Source organism: Vulpes vulpes, chromosome 5, assembly GCF_048418805.1.
Source record: "Vulpes vulpes isolate BD-2025 chromosome 5, VulVul3, whole genome shotgun sequence".
Taxonomy (NCBI): domain Eukaryota; kingdom Metazoa; phylum Chordata; class Mammalia; order Carnivora; family Canidae; genus Vulpes; species Vulpes vulpes.
This window is the reverse complement of record NC_132784.1, coordinates 30757381-30785310: the sequence shown is the minus strand read 5'-3', so window position 1 is coordinate 30785310 and position 27930 is coordinate 30757381. Positions and strand designations below refer to the sequence as shown.

The window sequence follows — 27930 nt, the reverse complement described above, 5'->3', positions numbered from 1 at the left end:
GCCAACCAAATGAAAGCAACGTCTTCAAATTCTTCCACAAGACTCACAAACCCGAGGTCACAAAAGCTGGGGGGTCCTCAGCTCCCCCCGGGGAACGCTGTCCGGGAGCAGGTGCCTACGGACCACCCTGTGCCCTTGGTGTGTCCTAAACCAGAGACACACTTGGGTCAACACCTGGAGGAGCGGGGGAGGAGGGGGGGCTGGAGGAGGGCTGGGAGGCCTGGTGGGAACAGCGTCAGCTGCGACCCGGGAGCCACCACGTGGGACTCAGTCATCCCAGGCCGAGCACTCCCTCTGAGCCCCCGGATCCCTAGTTTTCGTAATAAAGGAAATGCAGTACTGAGCGCGTCTCGGAGACTCGAGTCCAGACAGATGTTAACTATCACCCCAAGCGGAGAGGCTACAAACGCCGCCCTGTAGCAGCCACTGAAACAAACTCCCATCACCACTGGGCTGGGTGGCTTGGGTGCGTGTGCATGTGCAAGTGTGTGCGTGTGCAAGCGCGACCTCGGGCTCCACCACTTGAGGTCCACTGTCTGCGCTGCGCTCACGGTCCCCAGGGGGGCCCCCGCAGACCGCTCCTCCAGGTGCCTGTGCTGGCCGGCCTGGGGTGGCTCTGGCGGCCCGGGGTGGGGCAGGCGAGGAAGGGGGGCCGGGAGGACATGCCGCGGGTGGAACCCACTGAGCCCCCTTCATCGGGGCCAACCAGGTGAGTCTGCGTCCCGTGGGGCCCTCACGGATACAATCACCAAATCCACTGGGCAGCTCAGTACCCCGCAAACCCCGAGTACAGATGAAATGCTCAAAATCAACAACAAGGGGAAAAAAAAAAACATCTATCAGGGAGGCAAACCCGTGAAGATAATCACAGAAACAAAAGTGGCCTTGACCCTCTAGGACCAGTCATGGAAATTCAGCTAAAAAAATAATACCTCAGGAAACTAAAAAAGCAAGCCTTGTGAAAGAGTTTATTACATTAGCTCTAGCAGGGGAAATTCTGGAAACAACCTAGATGTCCTAAAGTAAGAAAATATTATGACATTATCTGCCTGAGGGACTAGGATGCCGCCATGAAATACTATTAAGACTTCACAGCAACAGCAAAGGAAAGAAAAAAAAAAAGCTTAAATGAGAGGAGGATCAGAAGAGACTCTATTCATACATTTGAACGTAAGTCTTTTAACTGAGCAACAGTAGGCTTGCACCCACACAGCAAGGACAACTCCACAAAACTAAATTCCAACTGGAGGACTCAAACTCTAAGGACTGTGTGTCTTTCTAAAACCTCCTTAGAAATAGAACACAGCGCGTACGATCCCGAGTCCTCGGGGCTACAGCCGGTGAAGCCCCCCTGACCAAGTGCCCCCCTCCCCTCCAACCCACAAGCCGCCTCCTGCCGGCGTGAGGCCTACCGAGCGGGAGGCCTACCAACCCGCCTCCGCGAAACCCAAGCCAACTGCAGGGGTAGGTTTCTGGCTCTCTCCCGTCCACCCCACTGTCTACACGGACCACGTGCTGACTCTAGCTGGGGCAACTGAAAACGGAACCCTTTTCTTAGACAAATTTTGGGGGTGCCGTGCGGAGAGCGCTGTGTCAGAGACCGGGCACCTTGATTAGAAAGCGGTAAGACGAACGCTGTCACGTGGGGGCCTTCACTGGAGGTTTTAAAATACGTTTCATGCTCTTCCTCAAGGAGATCCTATCTAGCAGAGTGTTGACAGGTTGACAGCTATGACCTTCTTCCCATTCCTCCAACTCCTTCTAAATGAAATCAAGCCTCTGCTGCTGCCGCCGCTGTCTGCAGGCCCGCTGCCCAGGCCCGGTAATGAGGGCCACAGACCACCCCACCCCCAACCCGCCCCCCAGGTCACTGCTAATGTGCTAGTGCCACCAACAAACACGTCAGGAGAGGGGCAACCCAAGAGAAGCACGCTGTCCCCGCGCCCGAGGCTGGTTTCCCTTAAACGGCGGTTGTCAGAAAGACCAGGTCTCGGTACTGAAGACAAACTCGACACCCGTCAGCATTGCAGCGGAGGGCTTAATACCGACAGAAAGCTCTTCACGCTTTAATCTTAAACCGATGATTTGATATCTCCCTAAATTATACATTTCAGCAGAGTTTCCTAATCTAGAACATTTATTTGTCTAGGATATATATTAACTTGAAATATTGCCATTCCTATTTCATAGCTGAGCGGACGATAATTTTCTTTAATTACGCATTAATTCCAATGTACTACCTGGCTAGGCAGTTCTTGTTTTAACAGGGTGAGGATTAATGGGCAGGTGTTCTGCTATACTCTGACTGAAGAAGAAATAGAGGAATTACACATGATTCATTTTCTCACTTCTCTGAGCTGAACACTATGAACAACACTGCCACCCTACATTCATAAAGCACTCTTCATCTTCAGAGGGCCTTCGTGTCCGGGATTACGTTTTCCTGAGCCTTTTACCTTTGACAGATTGTCCTGGAAAATGCACAGCGCTACAGTTTTTCGACTTTCATGCTCAAACATTTTATGTACCTATGTTTATATCAACAGGAGGCAGTAAGAGGTAGTAGAATAACCACGGCCTTTGGAGACCGACAAACTCGGCTTCAGATAGCAGCTCAACCACCTACTCCATGCCGTTGGGTGAATTACTATGATCACCAGTGTTGCCATACTTACTAAAAGGATAATATCCACTTCCAAGGCACCTGGGTGGCTCAGTCGGTTAAGCATCCAAGTCTTGATCTCGGCTCAGGGCATGATCTCAGGGTTGTGGGATCAAGCCTCCCATCAGGCTCCGCACTCAGTGTGTAGTCTGCTCGTCCCCCTCTCTCTGCTCCTCCTGGCCCCTTCAAATAAATGGAATCTTAAAAAAAAAAAAACCAAACCTACCTCCATCAACAACTGGTGGAAGGACTTAATAAGATGTAACTTATAAAAAGGTCTGTTCTGTGTCTAGCACATAGCAAGTGATTTATAAAAGTTACTGCTATTATTAGCAGCTATTTTCCTCTTAGACATTGTCTGGCCCCTATGTGACTTATTTTCTTCAAAATATTTGAATTCAGAGAGGTATAGAGGAAGTAGAAAGTCAAGAACGACATTAGTCCCAGAAAGTATACTGGGAGATGTACATCGGTGTAATCTCGGACATCTTCTGCCCTGAGGGGCCTACTCCAGCAGTCTGCAAATACTCATCCATCTCTTTGCTACTTTAATAGCGTGTAAAGTTAACAGTGCTTTGGATAAAACCCAATACTCATCAGTTGGCATTCCCGTATTTTAAGTTTAGAAGCTGTATCAAACCCAAGAAAACTTCTCAAATAAGGAATACCATGTGGTTACTGTGGTAGCCAAGCTCCACAGTGGTCCCCCAAGGATCTCACATCCTGGTGGCCATGCCTTTAGTAGTATCCTTCCATACCCCACAACACTCTGAAGTAGGACTGGTCTATTATGCCACCTATGAAATTAGATGAATGTGATAATGTTTGACCTCTGAGGCTGGATCCTAGAAGACACCGGAGTTTCTGCCTTGGTCTCTTGGATCAATTGCTCTGGGGAAAATCAATAACCAGGTCATAAGGATACTCAAGCAGTCCCATAAAAAGGCCCATATAAAGAGGGACCAACTTGCCAGGTACGTGAGTTCCCTTGGACATAAATAATTCAGCCCCAGCCAAGTCTTCAAATGATGGCAGCTTTGGCCAACATGTGCATATCTCACGAGAAACACTGATCCAGAATTGCCCAGCCAAGCCACTTCTGATTTCCAGATCCACAGACACCATGAAAGATAATAAATGATTATGGGTGTTTCAATCAACTAAAATTTGAAGTTGCTATATAGCAATAAATTATTGTTATAGTAACAAGTGTAATTTATCAAGAATATGGATTGGAATGACATGATCCTTCACCATGTAACCACCAACCCAGAGAACAACTCCAGACCAATGATTTGGTCTTTAATATAGGAGCAATTTCATATTTTAAGTATCATCATATCACACATTAACTAATCCCTCAAATCCCACAATTCCAAAAACCATTTTAAAAATGGCGTATTTGATTATGTAGAAATGACAAATTCTACATGGAAAAACTATAAAGTAAAAATCTAATGATGAGCGAGGAAAATTCTTAGCAATATATGATAGAGGGTTAATATCCTATATAAAAGAGACTGTATAAATCAATAAAAATAAGTCATCAATAATAAAACAAAAAGCAGATATGATGGAGAGATTCAAATAAAAGAGAAGAGCTCCAAAGACTGCACTCCAGGGCACTTCAGTATTTAGATATCAGGCACGAGAGGATTGAGCAAAGAATACCAAGGAGTGGTTGCTAGGACAGGAGGAAAACTAGAAGACGCTAGTGTCTAGGAAGCCAAGGATCAAAAAGAGTTTCAAGAAAGAGTGACGAACTGTGCCAAACCCTGCTTCTGAGGCAAGTGCGAGGAGAACTGAGTGTTGGCTTCTCCATTTTGCCACATGGAATCACTGGTAACGACCATATCATCCAATTGCTCTTCCTACTGCCCGGAAAGGTTTGTTGACTGCCCATCAAATGCCAGGTGCATTGCTTCTTGGGCTTACCACCTCTCCCTTTATGTTGTAACTGCCACTAGGTACGACTGCCAATACAGTGCATCCTTTCAGGTTATATCCAAAAGGACAGTGGAGAGTCTTAGGGGTGGAAGGTTGGGCCGAGAGTCACGATAATCAGATTCAAGTCCATTAGGTGTCAGAATATGAAACACCAGTAAATCATGGGTAAATATTAGAAGGAGTCTAGAAGACTTCTGACCAATGATCCCTTGATACAGAGAGCTGCCTGGATTGGCTGGTTATGCTGCATGACAAGCAATCCCTCAGCATCCGTGATCTGACACCCTAGGTCTGTCTCTTGCTGCATCGAAGCCTGTGGTGGGTCCAGGCACCTCTCTGAAGTAACCGTCTTCCACGTGTTGTCTTAGCATTCCAGGCAGCTCCAAAGGTGGAAACATATTCCCACAATCACCACAACAGGGAAAGAGCATGCCAAAGGGTCTTACACCAACTAATCAGTCTGGCCCGGAAGTGACTCGTGTCGTGTCCAACCACAACCCACTGGCCACGAAGAGTCACAGGACCTGCCCAGCTGCAAGAGGGGCCAGGAAGAGAAACCCTCCCATGAAGATGAACGAGGTGCAGGTGAGCATGTGAGTCTACCAGAGGCAAGATTCTACTTTTCAAAGGATCTGACATCTAATCATCCATTTGACCACAAAACTATCCCAATAAGGTAGATTGTTAGAATCTGGTTACAGATGTGAAAACTGGGGTAACAAAGGTTTAAACAAGCTTATTGGTAGTAAAATCTGAATTGTCATGGTCAGGATTGCCTCCCAGCTCCATGAGCTTTCTTTGCACAAGTCCGTGCTGCCATCAACTTGGAGGGAAAAAAAATCATTAGGATCACTGTTATTTGTGGTCAAGTTATATGTAAAATATGCCACAGAACAGAATACTACATGATTCTCTAAGCACCTTATACAAAAAGAAAGCCCTTTCAAATAGCTGGGATCAGTCCCTTCAGACGTATTCTTGGCAATGACTGGCTGATGTCTAGAAAGTCAAAAGTGCTTAGGATAGAAGACTTGGATTTTCCTGACAACACTTGAGGCTCCTTTCTCTTCATCTGTCACTAAAGATTAGCTCTCAGAGTCGCACTGTGTGAACCCCCTTTATGTTAAAGACGAACTTTAAGTTTTGACACTCCCTAGAGTTGTAATTTGCAGGCTGCTGACAGCCCAGCTCTTACAGAGACCCCACCTTTATGACTTCTGTGCTAAACCTTAAGGTACAATTTCCTTCTCTCAAATATGTGGGGTCTTGATAGGATTTCAGGATAGTAAGAAAGAGCTGCATTGAAGTTTTCCTTTGTCATTATTTAATTTAGCAGGACAATATGCTAACATTTTGCAAAAAAAATACATATCCAAACCCTGGATTCCTAGATCAAAATGAAATATCACTTGGCATTGAGATAAAAGCATTACTTATAATAAGACTTCTCCAAAGATTGTGCATTCAGAAAAAGAAAAAAATAGTTGAAAGAGTAATTAGCTATAAGCTCCAATTTTTTTTTCTTTCAATCCGTAAATTCCATACTGTAATACCTAATTTAGAAGTTGGTATGTGAAGTTAGGTACTAAGCAGGAGCCTCATATGATATCAATTCAATCCCTCGAAGCTCTTTTAACTGTTCTGTCCATGATTCTCCTCCTGCCCTTTGCTTTACTGGACTTTCAGAGGGGAAAAGGAAGCAATGGAATTCCCAAGGTTAAGGTAAATAGCATGTACCCAAATCTGATAGTAGTCAACCAACTGCTTTTCTGTTTGTTGGAAATTGAAGCACCTGGGTAGCTCGGTCGGTTGAGTAGCTGACCCTTGATTTCAGCTGGGATCATGGTCTCAGGATCATGAGATTGAGTACCGCCATCGGGCTCCATTCTCTCCCCCTGACCCTCCCCCTGCTTGTATGCTGTAAAATAAATAAATCAAAAATAAATCTTTAAAGAAAAATTTAAAAAATAATACTAATAACATTGGAGATAGGCAAGGATTCCAGTCTAACACCTTATGTACCAAAGCCACTGCCGAGAGTAAAGGTAACTTGGTCTTTTGAACAGGTAACCATATGGTTCACTCCAGGAAGCCGCCTCAATGCACTTTCTGTCCTAGTCAGAAAAAGCCTTCCCTGGAGATTATGGCAAAGGCTTTCCAATGCTTGTGTTATAATGGAAAGAGCATGAGGAGATTCGAATTTTATTTCCAGATCAATAACCAGCTATTCCCACAACTATTTAAAAAAAAAAAAAAATCAAACCAGATATTATGGTGAGACTCAAATGGAATAGTACATATGAAAGCACTTTTCATTTAAATAAAGCCTTAGTATTTGCAATGTGTCATACTTAACATGGCTCCCTCTGGCCTATATTAAGAACCCACATTTACGCTGCCCATCTAGCCAGGACAGAAAATGCCACTGTCCCATCCCAAATGCTTTCTTTCTCCACTTTATCACAGAATTTCAATCTGGAAACTGACCTGGACGTCCTTTTAATCTTACTGTATTCCCCATATTAATATACAAATCTTCGAGCAAAACCATCCAAGAGCATCACTGTGAAAACTTTTGCAGGTTCCACATCCCTTAAGTAGGGGAACCTTATAATTTGTCTTCTGCACTGGGGCATTTCTGGAAGCAAGAGGAGACGTTATAAGTAATGACACCAGGACAACAGTTAATCCAGAGCTGTCCTTACAAGCAGTGCTCTTCACAAGCCATACAGAAGACCTCAACCCAGCCAGCAGATACAGGCCTTGGAGGTATCGATAAAGGAAATCACATTTTCATTAACCTATTTTTTGATGCATTCATTGGATTTTCTCCAGCTAATTTTTCAGATGGTCAGTACCAACTGAGCTTTCAGTCCTCCCCACCCCATATACCTTCTGCTTTTGTTCAACAACAGTGAGTCACCTGGGCAAGGGAAAAAAAAAATCACCTGATGTTTCTACTTAAACTACTTATTGACTTGTTGGTTGTTAAAAGCACAGAAACTATACTGAATAGGAGATAACCAAGAACCAAATGCTACTAACTGCTATCCCAATCTATTTTCACTACACTAGTGAAACTTTTAACTATACTAGAAATTCATGAATATTTTGTCCCTTTTAAAACATGAGACAATATGGAAACCTCAAAGGAATAACAGGCACATAACATACATTATTCCAGTTTCATATTAACCCTTGATGCTAGTATTTTTATTTATTACTTACAAATAAAGAAGCCAAGGCTAAGAGACATGAAGTGATTTGTATGGAAGCTCTTAGTACTTTGATTCCAAAGTTCATTCCATTTATACATTATTTTGAATATTTTATGCATTTTCTTCCTTTTCTCTGCATAGTTCTTTCCTGATTTAACATAACACCATGTATATCATATTCTATCTTTATATGTATATTCATGTATTGATATAAACCCTGTGAGGATTGCTTCTCAATAAGAGCACTACAAGCATAATGAAGAAGAAAAAACAATACACAATGTTTCCTCCATCTCCTCTATACCCAAGTCCACACAGTCTCTCTCAGAGGTAACCACAGGGTGCCCTTCTCTTGAGTCTCCTTTAAGACATCTAAGTATGGTGGGCATTTCCATCTGCTCTCACTCCCTTCCTGTGTTCCCCTTCACAACACGATTCCAAAGACCACCCATGCTCACTATGGCCAGCTCCTCTCCCCAGGCTCTCTGGAACTCACCCCAATCAGATTTTCATTCCTGCCACTTCCACAAGCCGGCACTTGTCAAGGTCACCAATGCCCTTCACCTTGCCAAGTCCCAAAGTCAATTCTAAGACCTTATTTTCTTAAATTCTGAATAGTGGCTGACATAGTACACTACATCCTCTACTCTTGAAACACTTCCTTCTCTTAGCTCCTAGGATGTCCCTCTCCAAGCTCTCGTTCTGCCTCTTTACCTATTCCTTCTTGATCTCCTTTGATGGCTCTTCCTCATCTTCCCAACCTCTAAATGTAGAATAATTCAATCCTCAGCCTTCTTCCATTCTCCATCTATACTCATTCCCTAGGTGATCTCATTTAGGCCCATGCTTCACATGTCTTGTACATGTTAATGGCTCTCCAGCCCAGACTTCTCCCTTAAACTCTAGCCTTGTAATGTTTTACTGGACATTGTATAGGGAATCTTAAACTCAACATGTCAAACCTGAACTCGATTCTTTTCCCCAAGTCTTCTCCATTCTACTAATGGCAACTTCTTTTCTTGTTGTGTATCCGGCGTGCAAGGAGAAGGGGCAAAAACTAAACAAAAGCACTGAGGAGCCATTCTTAATTTCATTCTTTCTCTTATCCTACATCTAAGCCCATCAACAAATCCTGCAGGTTCTAACTTCTAAAGGTATCCTGAGCCTATTTCCCCATTGCCTTTACCACTACCAACTGCTTTGGTCTGAATGATTATAACAGCTTTTAATCTGATCTTGTTACTGCCCTTCACCTACAGTCAATTCTCCACATGGCTACATAGCATACCTTCAAAAAGGTAAGGCAGGTCATACCATTACCTTTCTCAAAACCCCTAAATGATTCCTATCACCCTCAGAGCAAAACCCAAAGTTCTTATCACATGCAGCAAAGCCTTATATGATCTCCCACTGTCCTAGTGCTCTCTCTGCCCTCACCACCCCCCCCTTCCTTCCTTTACTTTCTACCAGCACCCCAACCATACCAACCTCTTTGATCTTCCTCAAAACAAGCCAAACCCATTCTCCTTGCTATTCATTCCATCTTAGCACTTATTCAAATATCTAGAATGTCTTTCCCCCAGAGAGCCACCTGGCACGATCCTTTACTTCATATGCTAATTTCTACTCAAATGTCATCTTTCCAAGGAATTACTCCCACGCATATTTCTGTACCCTATCCCACTCACCATCATGTTCACTCCCCTTACTCTGATTTTCTTCAAAGCACATATTGCTACCTGACATCTTATATAACTACTGCCCTGTAAGTCTCCAGCCACAGAATGCAGACTTGTTGAGAGCAAGGTTTTTTTTTTGCTATTCTATGTCTGATGTCTATCACATTATATGTATTCATAAAACAATAACTAAATAAATAAGGGAAACATCCATAATATATGTATATTTTACATTAAAATGGAATATAATATGTAATATTCTACAGTTGCCATTTCCATTAGCCAGATTGTAAAACTTCATAATTCATGGGCATAGAATATAGTCCTCAGAAGGGCCCTCACTCAGTAGTGGAGAATACTTAACTCTAAACTAAATGCTACTATGGTCTGCCTAGCAAATATAAAAATTATAAAAAATGGTCAAACTTTCCAAAAAACCTAACTGCATCTTAGAACAAAGCTCAAGAATGTTTATAGGAATATTATAGGAATACAAAAATATCCAGCACCCAAGGCGGTAAAATTCACAATGTCCAGCAAATAAAGATTACCAGCCTAAGAAGCAGGAGAAAACAAAATCATTCAAAATCACCCAGAACAGACACAGATGTTAGAATTGACAGACAAGGACATTAAAGCTATCATAGCTGTAATCTATCTCTACTTAAGTTTTTTAAAAGAAAAAAATGTTTAAACCCCCAATCAAACTTCTACAAAAGAAATTGCAACCTCTGAGATGAAAAACACATTGAAGACAATTAATGGCTAAACATTCCAGAACAAAAGATCGGGAAACTTGACAACATAGCAATAAAAACTCCCCAAAATGAAACAAATTTAAAAAAATAGAGCATCAGTGAACTATAAAACAACTTTGTTACCTAAGATACATATAATTGGAGTTCCCTTAAAGATAAGAGCAGGAGAAATAAATGAGCTAAATGTTTTCCAAATTTGATTAAAACAATCATCTTACAGGTCTAAAACACTTAATGAACCCAGAGCATGAGAAACATAAATAAAACTATAGCAAGACACATAACTATCAAACTCCTCAAAAACAGTAGTAAAAAAGAAAATGCTAAAAACTGATCAGAGAAAAAAGACACATTATGTCCAGAGGAACAAAGATCAGGAGCACAGCAGATTTCTCACCAGGAACAATGTGAGTGAGAAGATGGCTCAACATCTTTAAAAATACTGAAAGGGGAAAAAAAAAAAACCCCATCAGTCTAGAACTTTATACCTAGTAAAAAATATATTTCAAAAACAAAGGTGAAATAACTTTAGGACCTGCACTACAAAAACTTTCAAGTCTTTCAAACAAAAGAAAAAAAAGATACAAAGTGGAAAATGGATCTACAGAAAGGAATGAGAAATACCAAAAATCCTAAGTATATGGATAAACACAAGACTGTCTCTTATTATTTAAGTCTCTTAATAAATCAAGGTCTGTTTAAACAAAAATCTTTTCTGTGTATTGTGGAATTTCCTACATATATAGAACTAAAATGTTATATAGATAGCTAAACTATAATATATAATATATATAGTATATATAATATATATAATATATAACTAAAATGTTATATAGATTTCCTACATATATAGAACTAAAATGAAAAAATAGCATTAGAGGCTGGGGAGAGGAGTAGAAATAAAAGTATACTATTATAAAATTCTTATACTATGAGTGAAGTGAAATAATATCACTTTGATATCACTTTGAGGCAGACTAGGATAAGTTAAAGACATCAAATATAAGCTATAGCAATAATTACAAAAAATAAAGCTAATAAGCTTTAATAAGGTTTAAATTAGCTAATAAGATCAAATAAAAATCTTTAAAAAAAAAAACTCAATTTAAAAGAAGCCTGAGAAACAGGAAAAGGGAACAAAGAACCCAGAGGACCAATTAGAAAACAAGTAGCAAGATGAAAGGCTTAAACTTCGCCATATCAGTAATCACATTCAGGGGCACCTGAATGGTTCAGTCGGTTAAGCATGTCTGACTCTTAAGCTCATCTCAGGTCCTGATCTCGGGGTCGTGAGTTTATGCCCTATGTTGGGTTCCATGCTGGGCATGAAGCCTATGTAATAAGTAATAATCACATTCACTACAAGCATTCTAATACCCCAAAAATGAAAGTCAAATGTTGTCAGTTGAATGAAAAAGATATACCCCAACCATATGCTACTTACAAGAAACATACTTTAGATATAAATAGATTAAAATTAAATTGATAGAAGATATACCATGCTAGTCAAAAAAAAAAAAAAAAACCTGGAGTGACAACACCAGACAGGGTACATTTCAGAGCAATATATTTTATATAGTTATGTTTCTAGGACTAAAAATAGCTATTTCATAAAGTGGTCATTAATCAAGAGGACAGAATAATCCCAAACATTTATGAATCTATTAACAGAGCTTCAAAATATATGAGAGAGAGAGAGAAAAAAAAACCTCCTTGAACTGCAAGGAGAATTAGACAAATCCATAATTATAACTGGAGATTTCAATACCCCTCTCTCAATAATTGATCAAACAAGTAGACAGAAAATAATTAAGAATTTACTATCAATTTGACTTAGTTAGCAATTATAGAATACCAATCAAAAGTAGAATAAACTGTCTTCACGCGCACATGGAACATTTAACAAGACAGAACATATTCTGGTCTATAAATCAAATCTGAGTAGATTAAAAATATTTCAAGTCATAGTTCTCTGACTACATAAAATTAAATTAGCAATAAAGATCTCTGGAAAATCCCCAAATGTTTGTAAACTAAAACATAAACCTAAACCATGAGTCAAAGAAAAGGTTAAAATAAGATTAGAGAGTATTCTGAATTCAATGAAAACAGAGTATGTGGTACTCTTAGAAAAAATTTATAGCACTAAATGCCTAAATGCTAAATGCTTCGGGAAAGCCTCAAATCAATGAACTTGGTTTCTATCTTAAACTAGAAATGAGAGAAAATAAGTTCCCAAAATAAGCATAAGAAAGGAAAAATGAGAGTAGTAATTAAGTAGAAGGCCAAAAAAGAAAATAAAACTAAAAGCTTAGTATTTGAGAGCGATAATTTTATAACACTGTATGTAGATTAGGAAAACAAAAGAAAAAACACAAATTATAAACATCAAAAAGAGTTAACATCACAACATATTCAACAGATGTTAAAAGAATGAAAGAATACTATGAACTTTATAGTAATAACTTCAAAATCACAGATTAAATGAAAAAATCCTTGAAAGACACAACTACCAAAGCTTTCTCAAGAAATTGATAACCTTAATACCTCTGTATCTACTCAAGAACTTGGATTCATAGTTAAATCATTCCCACAAACAAAATACCCAGATACATTCACTGGTGAATCTACCAGACGTTAATGAAGAAAGAATACAAATTCCACACATGCCCTTCTAGAAAAATTAAAAAGAATAATGTAATAATAATACTTTCAACTCACTCTGTGAAACATCATTCTGATACCAAAAGCAGAAAGGACGTTACAAGAAAACTGCAAACCACTATCTCTTATGAATAGATGCAAAAATTCTAAACAAAATTTTTGCAAACTGAATTTAATATAGAAGATAACATATAATCCCATAGGTTTTATTGCAGGAATGCAAGGTTGGTATAAAATCATCAGAAAAATAAAAATGATGTAATTTACTATATTAGAAGACTTTTTTTAAGATTCTATTTATTTATTCATGAGAGACACAGAGAGAGAGAGAGAGGCAGAGACATAGAGGGAGAAGCAGGCTCCCTGCAGGGAGCCCAATGTGGGACTCAATCCGGGGACCCCGGGGTCACGCCCTGAGCCAATGGCAGACGCCCAACCACTGAGCCACCCAGGTGCCCCTATTAGGTGACTTTAAAAGTAAAACCATATGATTATCTCAAGAGACAGAAAAATCACTTGACAAAATACAACATCTCTTCCTAATAAAAGAAAGTAAAAAAGCACCCAGCATACTAGTAACAGAAGGAACTTCCTGAATCTGATAGGATATCCATAAGACACCTACAGTTAAAATCACACTCAACAGTAGAAGACTGCATACCTTCCTCTGTCATCAAGAACCAGGATGTCTCCTCTCACCTCTTCTATTCCACTCTACAGAAGCATCTAGCCAGTAGAGTAAGTCAATCTATGGAATAAAAGGCATCCAGACAGAAGTAAAAATATCTTAATGGAGGATATCATCACCATACATGTAGAAAATTTTAAAAAATGCTCAATAAAACTACTAATAATTGACCTTAGTAAGGTTGCAGGATACCAGCTCAATATAAAAAAAGAATGTATTTTTACATATCAGCAGCAAATAGTGATTTAAAAAATATCTTAAATCATTTATATTATCATTAAAAACAATAACCACTGAAGAATAAACCTGACAAAAATGGGAAGGAACTCTTTACTGAAAATATTACTGAAACAGAGAAAAGAAAACCTGAATAGAGAGTTACAGCCTTATTCACAGATTGGAAGGGAGATATTGTTAAGATGGCAGTTCTCCCCTAATCAGTCTAAAGATTTAACACTATCCAACCAAAATCGCAAGGGGCTTTTTACAGAAGGTGATAGGCCAATTCTAAAATTCATTTGAAAAAAGCAAAAAACCCAGAGAAACAGAAACTACTACTTAATTTCAAGATTTATTACACAGTTGAAGTAATCAAGTCAGGATAGGCACACAGGTCAACGAGACAGAACAGAGCTCAGGAATAGACATGTTAATAAACATATAAACAACTCATTTTTAACAGGCACATAATGGCCATTCAATGGAGGAAAAAAATATCTTTTAGCAAACAGTGCTGGACAATTGGATGTATATTTGCAAAAAGTTTAAATTTGATCCATACTTGGCTCCAACTGAAAAAAAATTAAATCCACGCAGATCACAGACCCAAATGTACAATTTGAAATTTTTAAACTGCTAGAAGAAAATGGAGGAGAAAATATTTGTGGCTTCAGGTTGGGTGAAGATTTCTTAGATGTGACACCCAAAGCAAGGTCTGTAAAAGAAAAACAAAAACAACAACAACAACAACAACAACAAAAAAAAATATATATATATATATATATATTTGATTTCATCAAAATTTAAAATCTCAGTTCTTTGAAAGACACTGTTAGAACAAAAAGACAAGCCACAGACTAGGAGAAAATATTTGCAAAGCATATACCTGATAAAAGATTTGCATTCAGAATATATAAGGATAGACGGGATGAGCACTGGGTGGTATTCTGTATGTTGGTAGATTGAACACCAATAAAAAATAAATTTATTAAAAAGAAATTAAAAAAAGAATATAAAAGGATAAACAAATGAGTAATGAGAAAACCACCCCATTTTGTAAATGGACACATCCAAGATATACAAATGGTAAATAGGATGTAAAGGATGCTTAACACCATTACTCAAGAAATATTAACACCACAAAGAAGTAAAAGAGGCTTACATGTTGTCAAGTGCTGGCAAGGATTCAGTGGAACTGGAACTCACACCAGAAATGGAACTCTCATTTCGATGGCGGCATAAAATGGTATGACTCTTCCAAAAACAGTGTGGTAGGTGATGAAACCTACAACTCCTATGACCCACTCCTGAGAGAAGAGAACATACACACCCATACAAAGACTTCTACGTAAATGCTCGTAGTAGCTTGTACTAGCCCAATGCTGCCAACAGTCCAAGTGTCTGTCCATCGACAGGTGAATGGATGAACAGACTGTGGCATGACCACACAATGGGATGCCACTCACCAGTAAAATAAATAGACTAACGATGCACACGATGTGTATGAATCTCAAAACAATTATGCTGAAGGCAGCCAGACAAAAATGAATATACACTGTACCCTTAAAACTCTAGAAAACGCAAGCCAACTTAGAGTGACGGAAGGCATTTCCCCACCAGGAGAAGGGGGTCAGGAGGTTGGGATTACCAAAAAAAAAAAAAAAGAAAAGAAAAGAAACATACACAAGAAAGCATTTAGGCGTGATGAATGTGTTCACTGTCTTGATTACGGTGATATTCTCAGATATATACATGTCAAAATTTAGCAAATTACACTTTAAATACGTGCAGTTTATTGTAGGTCAGTTTTATCTCAAAAAAGCTGTTTTAAAAAAAAAAAAAGATGAGATTGCCTATTTGAGGTTGCCCTTTTGCCAACCTAAGTTTTGGCCTCCTTGCAGAAACTTTCCTGAAGAACATTTAGGAACAGACTGACATTGTTAAGCTTAATGCCCTGTGAAATAGTCTCAACTAATTGTCTCAAAGGCCTGTGGCAGCAGTTTTCTGAGCTCATATCAGATGACACTTTTTTCCTTTCTGTAAACATCAGCTCACGTCGCCACTGGATACCCACCGTCCATGCCTTTACCGCAGGAACCGGCCGGACTCGCAGCGTTGCAGAGCCCTTCACCCAGGAGGCTGCGAAAACAACGGCCCGATTCTGGGGGTCACTCCTGTTCCTGCGCACGGTCACTTGTGTGGGGACTTCTGCAGGGAGGTGGCAGGTGGGGGCATCGGTGGCTTGGGGGTCCACACGCTCGTGCGTGAGAAAGAAAAAGCAGAGGAGCAGAGGGACGTGTGAAGACGACCTCGGGCAAGTGCCACCAGCCATGCTCCTCTTCAGGAACTTTCTGGCCTTAATCCAGCCCTTTCCTCCCTACAGATAACTTGGGGCACCCGTTGCTTGGCGTCCCCGTCACCGCGATCTCGCCTAGTCTCCCAGGCCCGGCCGCAGGAACACGAGCAGCCCAGACTCTCAGGTTTCCTTTGCAGGCCGGGCACACGCGTGCACACACACGCAGAAGCACACGTGCACACGGCACATCCGAAGCCCAGGTCCCTCCCACAGTAGTGCTAATGCTTCAGCCTCCTCTTAGCACAAGTCGCCAGAAACCCGCCTCACTGCGAGGCCCTGTATTTCTCACGCTCGGATAATCCCTCCTGCATTTGCCCGTTTCCCACTGACGTCCTGCTGCCCAGGTGCAGTCCGTCCCGCTGCCGAGGTGGCTTGGACTACATGGAGATGAGCTTCCCCGCAGAGAAGGTCACTCTGAACACAGGCTCCGGCCCACGCACAGAGGGGCCTGTGGGGGCCTGCTCCGGCCAACGGTGGCCGCCCCGACTATCGAGGAGGGCCGGGGGTGCTGCAGGTGCGCCCTGGGACCCCCTCGAGCCACGGGGCTTCCCACCCGGCTCCTGAGCTCCCGAGGCCACGGCGGATCCAGAGGGGCCACAGTAGTCCGGCTGGTCCCAGGCCCCGGGGGGCAGGTGTTCGGCCCCGGGCCCCATCGTACAGATACATCAGGAACAGGTGCCAACATGGGAGAGGTGTCCCGGGAGCGCACCCGGTGTGGGGGTCCCCACCCGGGGTCCACGCGAGCCGTGAGCCAGGCCACTCTGTCACCGCCTGGCACCACAGCGAGGGCTGGAGGGCGGCCCGCTGAGCCTCGTGGCCCGGTGCCCTCGTGCGATGAACAACGGGCACAACTACACCCGGTGGCCCGCCAGGTATTCCCTGAGCCTCGGCATCTGCAGCAGTTGCTGGCTCAGCCCTGCTCGCCCTGTCCCCGTCACCCGCCACATCCAGGCTGCCTGGGGCCGGAGCGCAGCCCCCAGGGGGTGGCCCGCTCCCTCGTGCTGCTGCAGGAAGCCGGGCCGTCGGCCGGGTTTGGAGGCGCGCCGCTGGGGCGCACGCAGCACCGGCCAACAGCGGGCCCAGAGCAATTACTGAAGCTGCAGAACAGACTACAGGAGGGTCCCTTGTTTAAAGTAGACGTGTTCCGTCTGAGGACACCGCTCTGCCCTGCCAGATGAGCGCCTCAACAAGGGTTGGTTCGCACAACAGGAGTGTGGGTGAAAACTGTCACAAGGAGGGGGCAGCAGGAGGGATCCGGGTTAGTGTGAGCCCAGATGGAAAGCATATTTTTATTTGTTTTGCTTTTTATGCTCCACATTCTGGGGAACTCACAGCCTAGCCCGCATAGTCATCTTGAAAGGAGGATTGTTATTAGGCTCAACGATGGATTCATTTAGCCTTAAAACAAGCTTACGTGAAGCTCCCATTTTAAAGAGCCAGCTAATAAAACAGATTACATTCATACAGCCCCGTGGGAGAGGGTATGAGGAGCAACTAAACTCACCGAGAAGAGGATAAATGAGCTGGTTAGCTCTAATGGAAGCTAAGGGTCCCTTCTAAGGGTCCTCTAGTCCCATCCAGGGCCCTGCTGTCCACTGGTGACAGGGCAAGGGGGCCTGGGGTAGAAAGCAAGGGTTCCTTATGCCCAATCCCTTGCAGACCACCCTTCTGTCTCAAGACCTGCCCTCTTTCCACTAAGGCCAAAGGACTTCAACCTGAACCCTGCTTTTTAAAAGACTCCCAGAGCTAATTTTCAAGGCAAATTTCTAGAGAAATCAGCAGAGAAAATAACCCTTAAAAAAAAAAAGATTTTGTTTATTTATTCATGAGAGACACAAAGAGAGAGGCAGAGACATAAGAAGAGGAAGGAGAAGCAGGCTCCATGCAGGGAGCCTGATGCGGGGCTTGATCCCAGGACTCCGGGATCATGCCCTGAGCCAAAGGCAGACACTCAACTGCTGAGCCACCCAGGGATCCCCAAAAATAATCCTTCTAAACTGGAAGTGGCCCCTGTCATCAGCTCATGTGTCAACAACAACTAATTAGCAGGACTGTGTGGAATGCGGAGTTGAGAAGCATTCTGGGGACTCGCCTGGGCCCAAAGGAAAGGACCACAACTCTAATGAAATATGGTGTGATCCGGTTTAGACTATCACATACTCTGCCCCATACCCCAACCCTTCCAAGCAACCCCTAACAATCTTTTCCTAACAGGAAATAAGCTGGTGTAAATGGTTCTCTTTACAAAACACTGTGAAATTCCTCATACTGAACATGATGAGGACAGACCACGCATTCTGAACAACAGCCCTGGGACAACGGAGGGACCACTCCCATTGAGAACAGCTCTATGTGGCCCGCGTGAATCAAGGAAGCCACTTCCGACCAAAGGCCCTGGCCGCTTAGTAAATATCACACTACTGTGCCAACAAGCTTGCAAGTGCTCTGACTTCGACTGGGTCGTCAGGTGGGCCCTACCCTGAGGGCTAGCCCTCTTTCCCATCTTTTGGAAAACAAGGTTTTAAAAGTCCCTGGGTTGAACACTGTATTCCTGAAGGTGAGCCACTCCAAAGAGAGGAATTCAATCCTAGGTTAGACATGGCTCCTGGGACCACACACAAAGCTTTGGGGATCTCTGGGAAGCTTCAGATGGGCATGGTTGCATCCTGGTTACCAGGACTCACTTCATCATTCAGAGTCATTGGTATTCAACAGTCTTGGAGTTCCAGACTCAGGGTGGGGTGTGGTGAAGGACGAGGACCTTGGGACATGCATTACCTCTTCCTGGCACTGGCGCGATCCTCCCGAGAGTCTCCAGGCAGTTCAGAGACCCACTCTGATCTCTAAAGAACTAGATGTTAACGAAGGGCTTCTGTACGCTCTGAAGGGCCTTTGCTTGCCTCCCCTCATCCAATGGAGACCAAGAATGAAGCTTTTTTTATAGATTTCACTAAAGTACAGACAGCACGCCTTCAGAATCTCAGCTCCGGACCAGTTGTATGTAGAGGATATTAACAGTCATTGGACATCAGGAAACCTTACTTAGGCAGTTGTTCTGGCAGCTGGGCAGGAATTCAGGAGGCATCCTTAACCACTGATCATCGCTGTGACAGTTCAATATGCAGGAAAGGCACGAGAGCCTTGTAAAAGTGCAGGATGTAGCAGTGCGTCAAAGTCCCGTCATCTCACATTTGTCTTAAACTATCCATTGTTGAAGCAGTGGGACTTTAAAAAATCTATAGACCTATACCTATCCATATTTATCTACATATATCTCTACATCTACATCTCTAGAATAGATATGTCAAAGTTCCAATGTACTCACGAAGCAAATAAGCTTAACTTACAGAATCCACGCAAGAAGAAATCCAACCCCTTTTTCACCGCCCTTAGGCATGTCCTACACAGCTCACCCAGGGAAAATGGGTTTTGACAACATGGATCCAAGTCAGTTGGGGAACATAAAAGTTAGGGTAAGCTCCAAAGATGTAAGTCTCAGGAATTCACAATAAAATTCAGAAGAGCTATCAATGTTGATAACAGTCACAATGGAAATAATTCAGAAAGAGCGCTGGGGCCAGGTCTCGTCACTCCTAGAATTCGCTGCCACTCTACGTTCACGCCCTCAAAAAAGCCAACAAAGGGCAAAGTTATAACAAGGAAGCAATTACTCACAATTTTTATTTGCAAGTTCTGTAAAAGATACTGCCTCGAAGTAATAAAAAGAAAAAAAGTATTCGACTCGACAATTTTTAAAAATTATACTCCCTTCTATTTCCTCATTAAATAACTCTTGTGTCTGTGCGCTGAAAAACATGTAGGATACGTGACGGAATGACCAAATAGCCCAGGAAAGTGCTGATGCTTAGATATAAGCAGACTTGTATTTCTCACTGATGAATCAACAGCCATAGACTTCCCCTCAAGTCCGTAAAGCAACCTAATTTAGGAGGCTTGTTTTATTGCCTGCTCTAACTTGTATAAATCTCTGATGAGATCTAGTCCAAAACCCCGGCCTTCTTCCTTTGACAATTACTCCCAGTTCTCTCTGTGCCCTTCTGGAAGAAGATACAAGGATTCTCGAACAGATCAACACATAACAAGCCTACCGGCTGCCCAGCCAAGACTGTCAGGGGCCTGGCACTGCCCAGGGGAGGTGCTGCAAGCTGGCTGGTCAGTTCAGCAAATTAACAGCCTGTGCAAATCCAATGGCCATTGCCTTTTTTTTTTTTTTTTTTTTTTTTTTTGGCCATTGGCTTTTATGGGGAAAGGAAAAACCAGTGAGTTCCTTTTCCCAGTTACTGGGAGTTTCACATCAACAATGAATAATGTTTCACTCATTGTTTCTCTGAAATTCAGGTGTAACTGGGTGTCCTATATTTTATCTGGCAACGCTTTTCCCCCACCCTGTGGGTATCTAGGTCTGGTGTGCAGAAAAGGAGATTTCTAATACCCGGCTGATGCTGCAACTTTTGCAAATGTAAGGTTGAAGAGTGCCTGGATCTAGACCACGTCCTCAAAGGCTTCACCCTTGAAAGAGTCTCGAAGAGGATTCGGTCTGCCCTTTTAGCGGGAGAGGTTCTCTCTTGGGGGCAGGTGGTCGGGGAGTAGGAAGACAAAGGTGCACGGTGCCTGCCACCAGAGCAGCATGCCTCCCAGCCTGTCAGGCTGTGCTTCTGAGGTAATGCTCAGCTCCCATGGCCCTCCAGAGACCGCGATAACAACAATTACGTGTTGCTATTTTTGAGCACCTGTTTACTAATTGCCAGATACTGAAATTGGCAAGCATGTTTGGTTGGCTCCCTCTGAGGACAGAGATGTAGCTCCATTTTTGAGAACTGGCTCAAAAACAAAAAACAAAAAACAGAAAACAAAACAAAACAAAAAAACTATGAAAACCGGAGTTTTAAAGGTTCTATTCAAACTTTAAAAAAAAAATTATTTTCTTTGGGTCAGAAGAAAGCAGCTGATCTTTTAATCTTTGGTCCTGAAACATTCCATTCATTCCCTTTTCCCCTTGAAGGAAACTTTACCTACCTCCACTAATGAATAACTCGGCAGCAACTCACTGTCTTTTCCCACCTGCATAAAGTTTAGAAAAAAACAAAAACAAAAACAAAAAAAAATCAACCACCCAGAGATGGCTGAGAGGTTTAATTATTGCCTGGAAAGCAACACCTTTTCACAGCATTTTTAAGACTAATTTTCATAATTACTTACTGATTGAAACTGGGACTTGCAACAGTGTAAACTCATTTCCATATTAATATTCAGTAATGATTAACGTAGCTCAGGACCCAAGTTCAAGATCTGAAAGCATAGACTAAGTGGAAATAAAGAAATTTAACCCATAGGGTAAATCTGTCACTTGCTCCTCAAATGGTTTTCCATTCATTAACTGGCTTCCAATAAACTTGCATTTGCTCTGTGATGACTCACCACGAGGGAATTCAGGCAGGAACACAAGACCTGGGCAAACTTGTTGACTCACTACTCCCCATTTTTCTCTCTCCACCATCCCTCCCCTGCTTATGTGTGTTTCTGCATATTCCTTCCTCCCTGCACATCTCCCCATCCCCATTCATCTGTCTGTCCCTCTGGTGTCCTTTTTACTGATCTATCCATCACTTTCTCACCCTCTCGCTGTCACACTGGCCCTTCCTCCCTCCTAGTTCCTTGACACCTCTTACTTGGTCTTGTGCCTTCTTGCAGGGCCCATTCATGATTTTGCTCTCAGTCCAAGTCCAAGATCTTCAACATCAAACAGGGAACAATAATTACCCTGATTAGCTAAGAGTAAATAAGTTTTACTGTTTAGACCAAGTACATACAAATCACTTCTGTGCTTAACCAAACTCCTATTTGGGGAGGAAAAAAAAAAAGCCCAGCTAGACACACACATACTAATTTTCACTTGAGAATGAAAGGTCTTTAACTGTTTATCTGGGAGCATGCTATCACATGGGACTGCACGCCATCCTCTTGAGAAAGGTCCTTTCAACTTTTGACTTTGTCTTAGTCCATCAGCTATGGCGTCCATGCTGCCCTCTTCTAAACCAGAATTTCTTGAACACTGAAAGCCCCACAAGCCAAAACAAGGACATATTCATTAATGACTTTTCTTTTGATAGCTATTTTTGGAGTTGCTATTTGATACACGCGCATCCTCCTTAAATGTCCTTTGGTAAGTGGCTAAGCAATGCCAAGCAAAGGAAGCAACGACACAGTGGTGGCTTCCCCCTCATTACAATGAACAAGTTAGACCCACCTACTGACAAGGATCAGACATGAAAATCTAGGGATTGCAAATGGCGCTCATGTTCTTGTTGTCCATAAATGTCGCTTCGTTTAAACTAAGCTCAGAGTAAAATCTAATTTTATTCATTCTTCTTTCCAAAGAAGAATCCATCTGAGAGTTAATGAATGCTTTCAAGAATTCCAGTCTTACAGGAAATGCATAATTACTCTCTTGCTCCAATAGCTACCACATCCAGAACTTAATGCCCAAGTGGTTAACCCCAGAGTAGCAGTCTCCTCTAACTATTCATTTCCATCTGTCTGAGGTTCAGGAGGTATTTTTCAAACAATCCTTTGGATATTTGGTTCAGCAAATCTAATTATGACCTTTACATGTAAAGCCTGTCCTCAAGATTATATCATGTCCCTGGCATCCTAGAAGTTACAAAGCTTTATTCTATTTGTGCTTAAGGGAGCCCGAGTCCAATCATTCCTATGTCCGAAGGTCATTCACATTTAGTGAAATTACATTCTGGCATTAAAATCCTCACAGCGAACATTTAAAAAGGAAGGGAAAAAATAGAGTCTTACTCTACATACTATTTATGTGTATTCATTCACACACAGGGACCAAAAATAATTAGAACAGGACCAAAAATTAAGTAGGTAGTTATTTTCTTATTTGCTGGGAGAAGTCTCCTCATTCATTATACATGTCCTTCTTACCCATTTATTGCTTCACCACGTTATATCAACTCCACAATACCAAAGTCATATTCCATTGGAATAGATCAGGTTCAAAAAAAAAAAAAAGTCAAGAAAATTCTTGGTCCATTATAATTAGAAGGACAAAGTTGATGCAAAGGAGTCTCAAAGTGATTGATAAGAATCACAGATGAAGCAGAAAATGTATCCCCAAACCAGTGGCGCTGGGAGTAAGTGGGGAAAAAATAATTTAAAGCGACCATCATAAATCAGGGAAAATCAGATTACTTCTTTAGCTCTTGTGGGTGAATAAAGTGCAGATTCTCAATATACGCAAGGAATGTTAAAAATCACCAACTGTGAGGGCCGTAGGTAACAAAGAAAGTGTGACGTTAGGATACCCACGTGGAGAGAATAAAGACATCTAGTTCATGTCTAGGTAATGAACAGTGAGCCATGTGCAGCTCAAAATGTCAAATCCAGGGAAAATACTTAACCTTGATCTTTAAAGAGGTGGCCTGTAAGCACTCGGAGAAAAAGTAGAGATCATCAGAAATCACCAGAGATTTTCCCAGAACAATAGGCAGTATATTACCTCTATTTCCTTTTCGAACAGTTTCCATCTCACAGAAAGCTGAGAGGGTATCTTGACAGTCTATCGTAAGATCCCATTAGACCAGGCTTATTCCTGTCCCAGGCCTCAGCACCAACAGACCTCACTTCCAGTTTGTTCCGGTCATTGGGCCTCCTCCCTGTTTCAGGTTAGTTGCATCTGGACCAATACGACCACATCAAACACCTGCTGCTGGAGTCTGAGGTCAGCTCCTGTGACCTCCTTGCATCCTGGACTACTTTGATCTCTGCCAGAATGTAAATTCCCATCTCTGCATTTCCAAACTGTTCTCCACCCTTGCTTTCTTTGGCAGCAATCGTCCTCAAAGCTTTCCACTGTACATTTTGGCAGCCCTGGCCCCGCGTAGAATAGCCCTTCCGCATCCATAAACGCTTTTCAAAACACTGTTTCCACCTTCTGACTTAAATTGAAATCTGGCTCCCTCCGAGCTGTTGCCTCTTCCCTTTCTGATGCCTGTTCTGCTCTACCCCCCTGCCCCCAGTCCTGTGCTATGTGAAGGATTCATTTGACTGTGAGGGACAGAACCCCAGAACCCCAAGATAGCAATGGCTTTAGGAGATAAGAAATTGTCTTTCTTGATCACGTAGAAACTAACTAGGGGTGGGCCTCATGAGGGCAGGAGGAGCCAAGGTTATTTCTTAGCTCATTACTCTACCGCCCTCAGCACGATCTTCTACCTCATGGTACAGGAGGGCTGTCATTTCGTAAGAGCACAAGCACACCAAAGTTAGCCAGAAGGGAGGGGACTTCTTTCCTCTCTAAGGAAGCTCTGGGTCCAGTGTAAGCCCACGGCCACTTATACGCTACTGGTCAGAACTCATCACATGGCCTTACCTACGTACCAGGTAGGCTGGGAAATGCAGTCTTACCCTGGGCAGCCGTGTACTAGCTAAAAATTATGATCATATGGTCAAGGAAGAACAGATATGGGGCATCAACTCACAGTATCTGCTTCACATGAATCCCACATTCCAAGGCTGCTTCCAGAACTGCACACCTGTCTTGGTTTGTAAAGATTGCCTAGTCACTTCCGCATTTTCAGGGACACCTGGTTCATGGTCTTCATGACATCCCGAGTCCCGCCGTCATCTGAGAGGACTTTCATGCATGCAGACAGCCTAACAACACCTCAGCATCACAATTATTTGACTTCAGTACCAACATTTTCACCTTCCCCTCAGTTCTGCTATCCCTTCTCCTATCCATCTCCTTTGACATCTTAAACTCAAACCTCCACACCAATCCCACCCTCCAGTCCTTCCAGCTTTCTTACTTTCCTACACTATCATAAATTAAAACGGCTAGTCCCCGAAAGCTGCATTTTTTTTCTAGTCTGTTGGGCTTTCTATCAATCTCTCTCTCTCCTTCTGGTTCTTCTTCCCTCTCAACCTTGGCTCTCTTAACCAATCTGGATACTGCTATTGCTCCCATCAACTATCACCCTCCCTTCCCAGCAAATCATCATCCTGGATCAATTGTTGCCAAACCAATGGTCCTCAAAATTGGATTAAAGTTGTCACATAATCTTAAAACTGTCCTTTTATGCTACTTTTTCCTGTATTAGTTTACAACCTACATCTCCTCTAGGTTTTTATTGCAGAAGTGGCATAATAGGGGATTCACAGGAGTCACTAGTAAGTGTTGATGGGTTTACGGGTAGACTGATAGAAAGATGACTTGATGACAAGAAGAATATAAACTGGACTATAGTAAACTTAGGTAGGTTCATCCCTATGTGAAACAAAGAATGCCAATTATAATGAATACAAGCCCAAGGGAAGCTCATGAAAAGTGTAGCTCAAGACTTTATCTTTGGACTTGGCCTGCTAACAATATTGATGAGGATGTAGTTGGTATGATTATTAAAAATACCAAAAACCTGAAACGAAAAGACTGAGGAAATGTAATATTCCTGAAACAAGATCCAAAGACTTTCCAGGGATCCCTGGGTGGCGCAGCGGTTTGGCGCCTGCCTTTGGCCCAGGGCACGATCCTGGAGACTCGGAATCGAATCCCACGTCAGGCTCCCGGTCCATGGAGCCTGCTTCTCCCTCTGGCTGTGTCTCTGCCTCTCTCTCTCTCTCTCACTGTGTGCCTATCATAAATAAATAAAATAAATTTAAAAAAAACAAAACAAAACAAAACAAAGACTTTCCATAGGCTAGAATGATGGTCAAAATCTATCATAGATGGACAGATGTATATGCAGTCTTTTCAATCATTTATTCATTTACTCATTTATTCATAGGACAAAGCACTTCATTTCATTTAGGTCCTTCACTTAGATCTGAAACCCCAACTTCACCAGATGTGGAGGTATAATGGAATAAACAAGATTTGTATAAATGAAAAAATATGTATAAGACTTTATGTTATTGCAAACCTCAGTTTGAATGAAGTTTTCCCAAAATTACTTCATTCTACTTTTTAGACATAAGGCATCAAGAACGGAGTCCCAGTTTACTCTGTGTGCCATCAAACTTCAAGCACTGTGTTTAATGCACAACTTCCAGATATTTTCAGGATAATTTTGACCAATCAGAATAAATCCAAAGAAAAGTGACCTCACAAAACTAATGGGAAAGGCACAAATTACCACTTATCTGTCCCCATGCTTAGCACACTGATGTTGCTGAATGCTATGGTCTTATAGCCTGTGGGTTTCAAAAAGATCAATGCCTGCCATATAACAGGCACTTAGTAGAAATTAGTTAACTAATTACATGAATGAAAAAATTCTTAGAGTTTTTGTATTAAGTTTTAAATATTTAACATGCCTTCACTTGCCTTATATATAACCAATATCATTGGGTCTCCTGAGTTGTCTCCCCTAACAATCCAAGATAACCTTTTTAAGAAAAAAGGTATGCCTGCAAAATAAAGGATTTTTATAGCAGGACCGTGTATTTAAGTCTTATATGCGGACTTTTGTTATGTCTGATTTAAGAAGAACAATCTTGCACAAAGAAGCTGAGACTGCTAGCAATATTGATAAAGATCATTTCCATTCCTAACATTCTGGGAATACCTCTGATCTCCAGCTTGAGCCAAAACAAAACAACCCTAAAATGGAAAGAAGTGATCCAGAAAGAGGATTTAGTCATATTAAGCACACAATTTCATTTTACCATGTAGGTCATTAGGACCCAGTGGTCAGTTGGAAATCGAACCACTGTCAGGAGGTCAGTCCATTTGCTAAAAAGCCTATATAATTGCATGTGAGTCTGTTATAGTAATGCCTTAGGTTAAGCTTAAATCCTTCATAGGGTAGATTCACATATCTCTGAAATAGAAAGTCTTTTTTCAGGATACATCTGTTATCATTAATTCAACATCCTGTGAGGACTCAAAATCCTCACCACAGAGACAATGGGAATATATGCAAAGAGTACCAAAAATTCCCTGACCCCTCCAATATACAAATCAAGGCAGAGGATGCCTGGGTTGCTCACTTGGTTAAGCATCTGCCTTTGGCTCAGGTCATGATCCCAGGATCCTGGGATTAAGTCCCCACATCGGGCTCCTTGCTCAACAGCGAGCCTGCTTCTCCCTCTTCCTGCCACTCCCCGCTGCTTCTGTGCTTGGTCTCTGACAGGCAAATAAATAAAACCTTAAAAAAAAAAAAAGGCAGAGTCACAGATTTTAGGTTCCCAGAGTATGTTGTCTCCATCCCCATCACACACCATTGGGCACAGTTTGTAGAGGAAGAAAGCATAGAATGGGAGCACAAAGGGCCAAGATCTCTACCACAGCTATGGAAAGTAAATGAGTTGGCTGCAGCGGCTGTGTTCCAAACACCCTCCTCCAGCTTCTGCACAATTAAGCCATTTTGATTTTTTTTTAAACAGATCTTTTATTGCTTTTTTATTGAACCACTTAAATATTTTGAAGTGCATATTAAAAGTCCTCCTACAAGCTACAGGATGGGCAAGACTGCACAGCAATAATTAAAACTAACCAACAAAAAACAGGGGTTAATAGACAAAAGGTGTTAAAACTCACTTCCCCTACTTGTCCACAATGATGCTTTCCTTATATTTTCAAGCACATCCACTGATATATAATATACCCAAACCATAAATACATGTCGTGTGGGTGATCAAACCAGGAAAAATTTTATCAGATTTAAGTATTTTAATTATCTTACAGAATTGTTTGTTCCT

At 42.0% G+C, this 27930-nt stretch overlaps 1 protein-coding gene across 10 annotated transcripts in view; it reads right to left on the bottom strand.

Moving 5' to 3' along the window:
- The window catches only part of LYPD6B (LY6/PLAUR domain containing 6B), a 169257-nt gene that overhangs the window by 98157 nt on the left and 43170 nt on the right, over nt 1-27930 (bottom strand). The gene's annotated exons all lie outside the window — the stretch shown is intronic.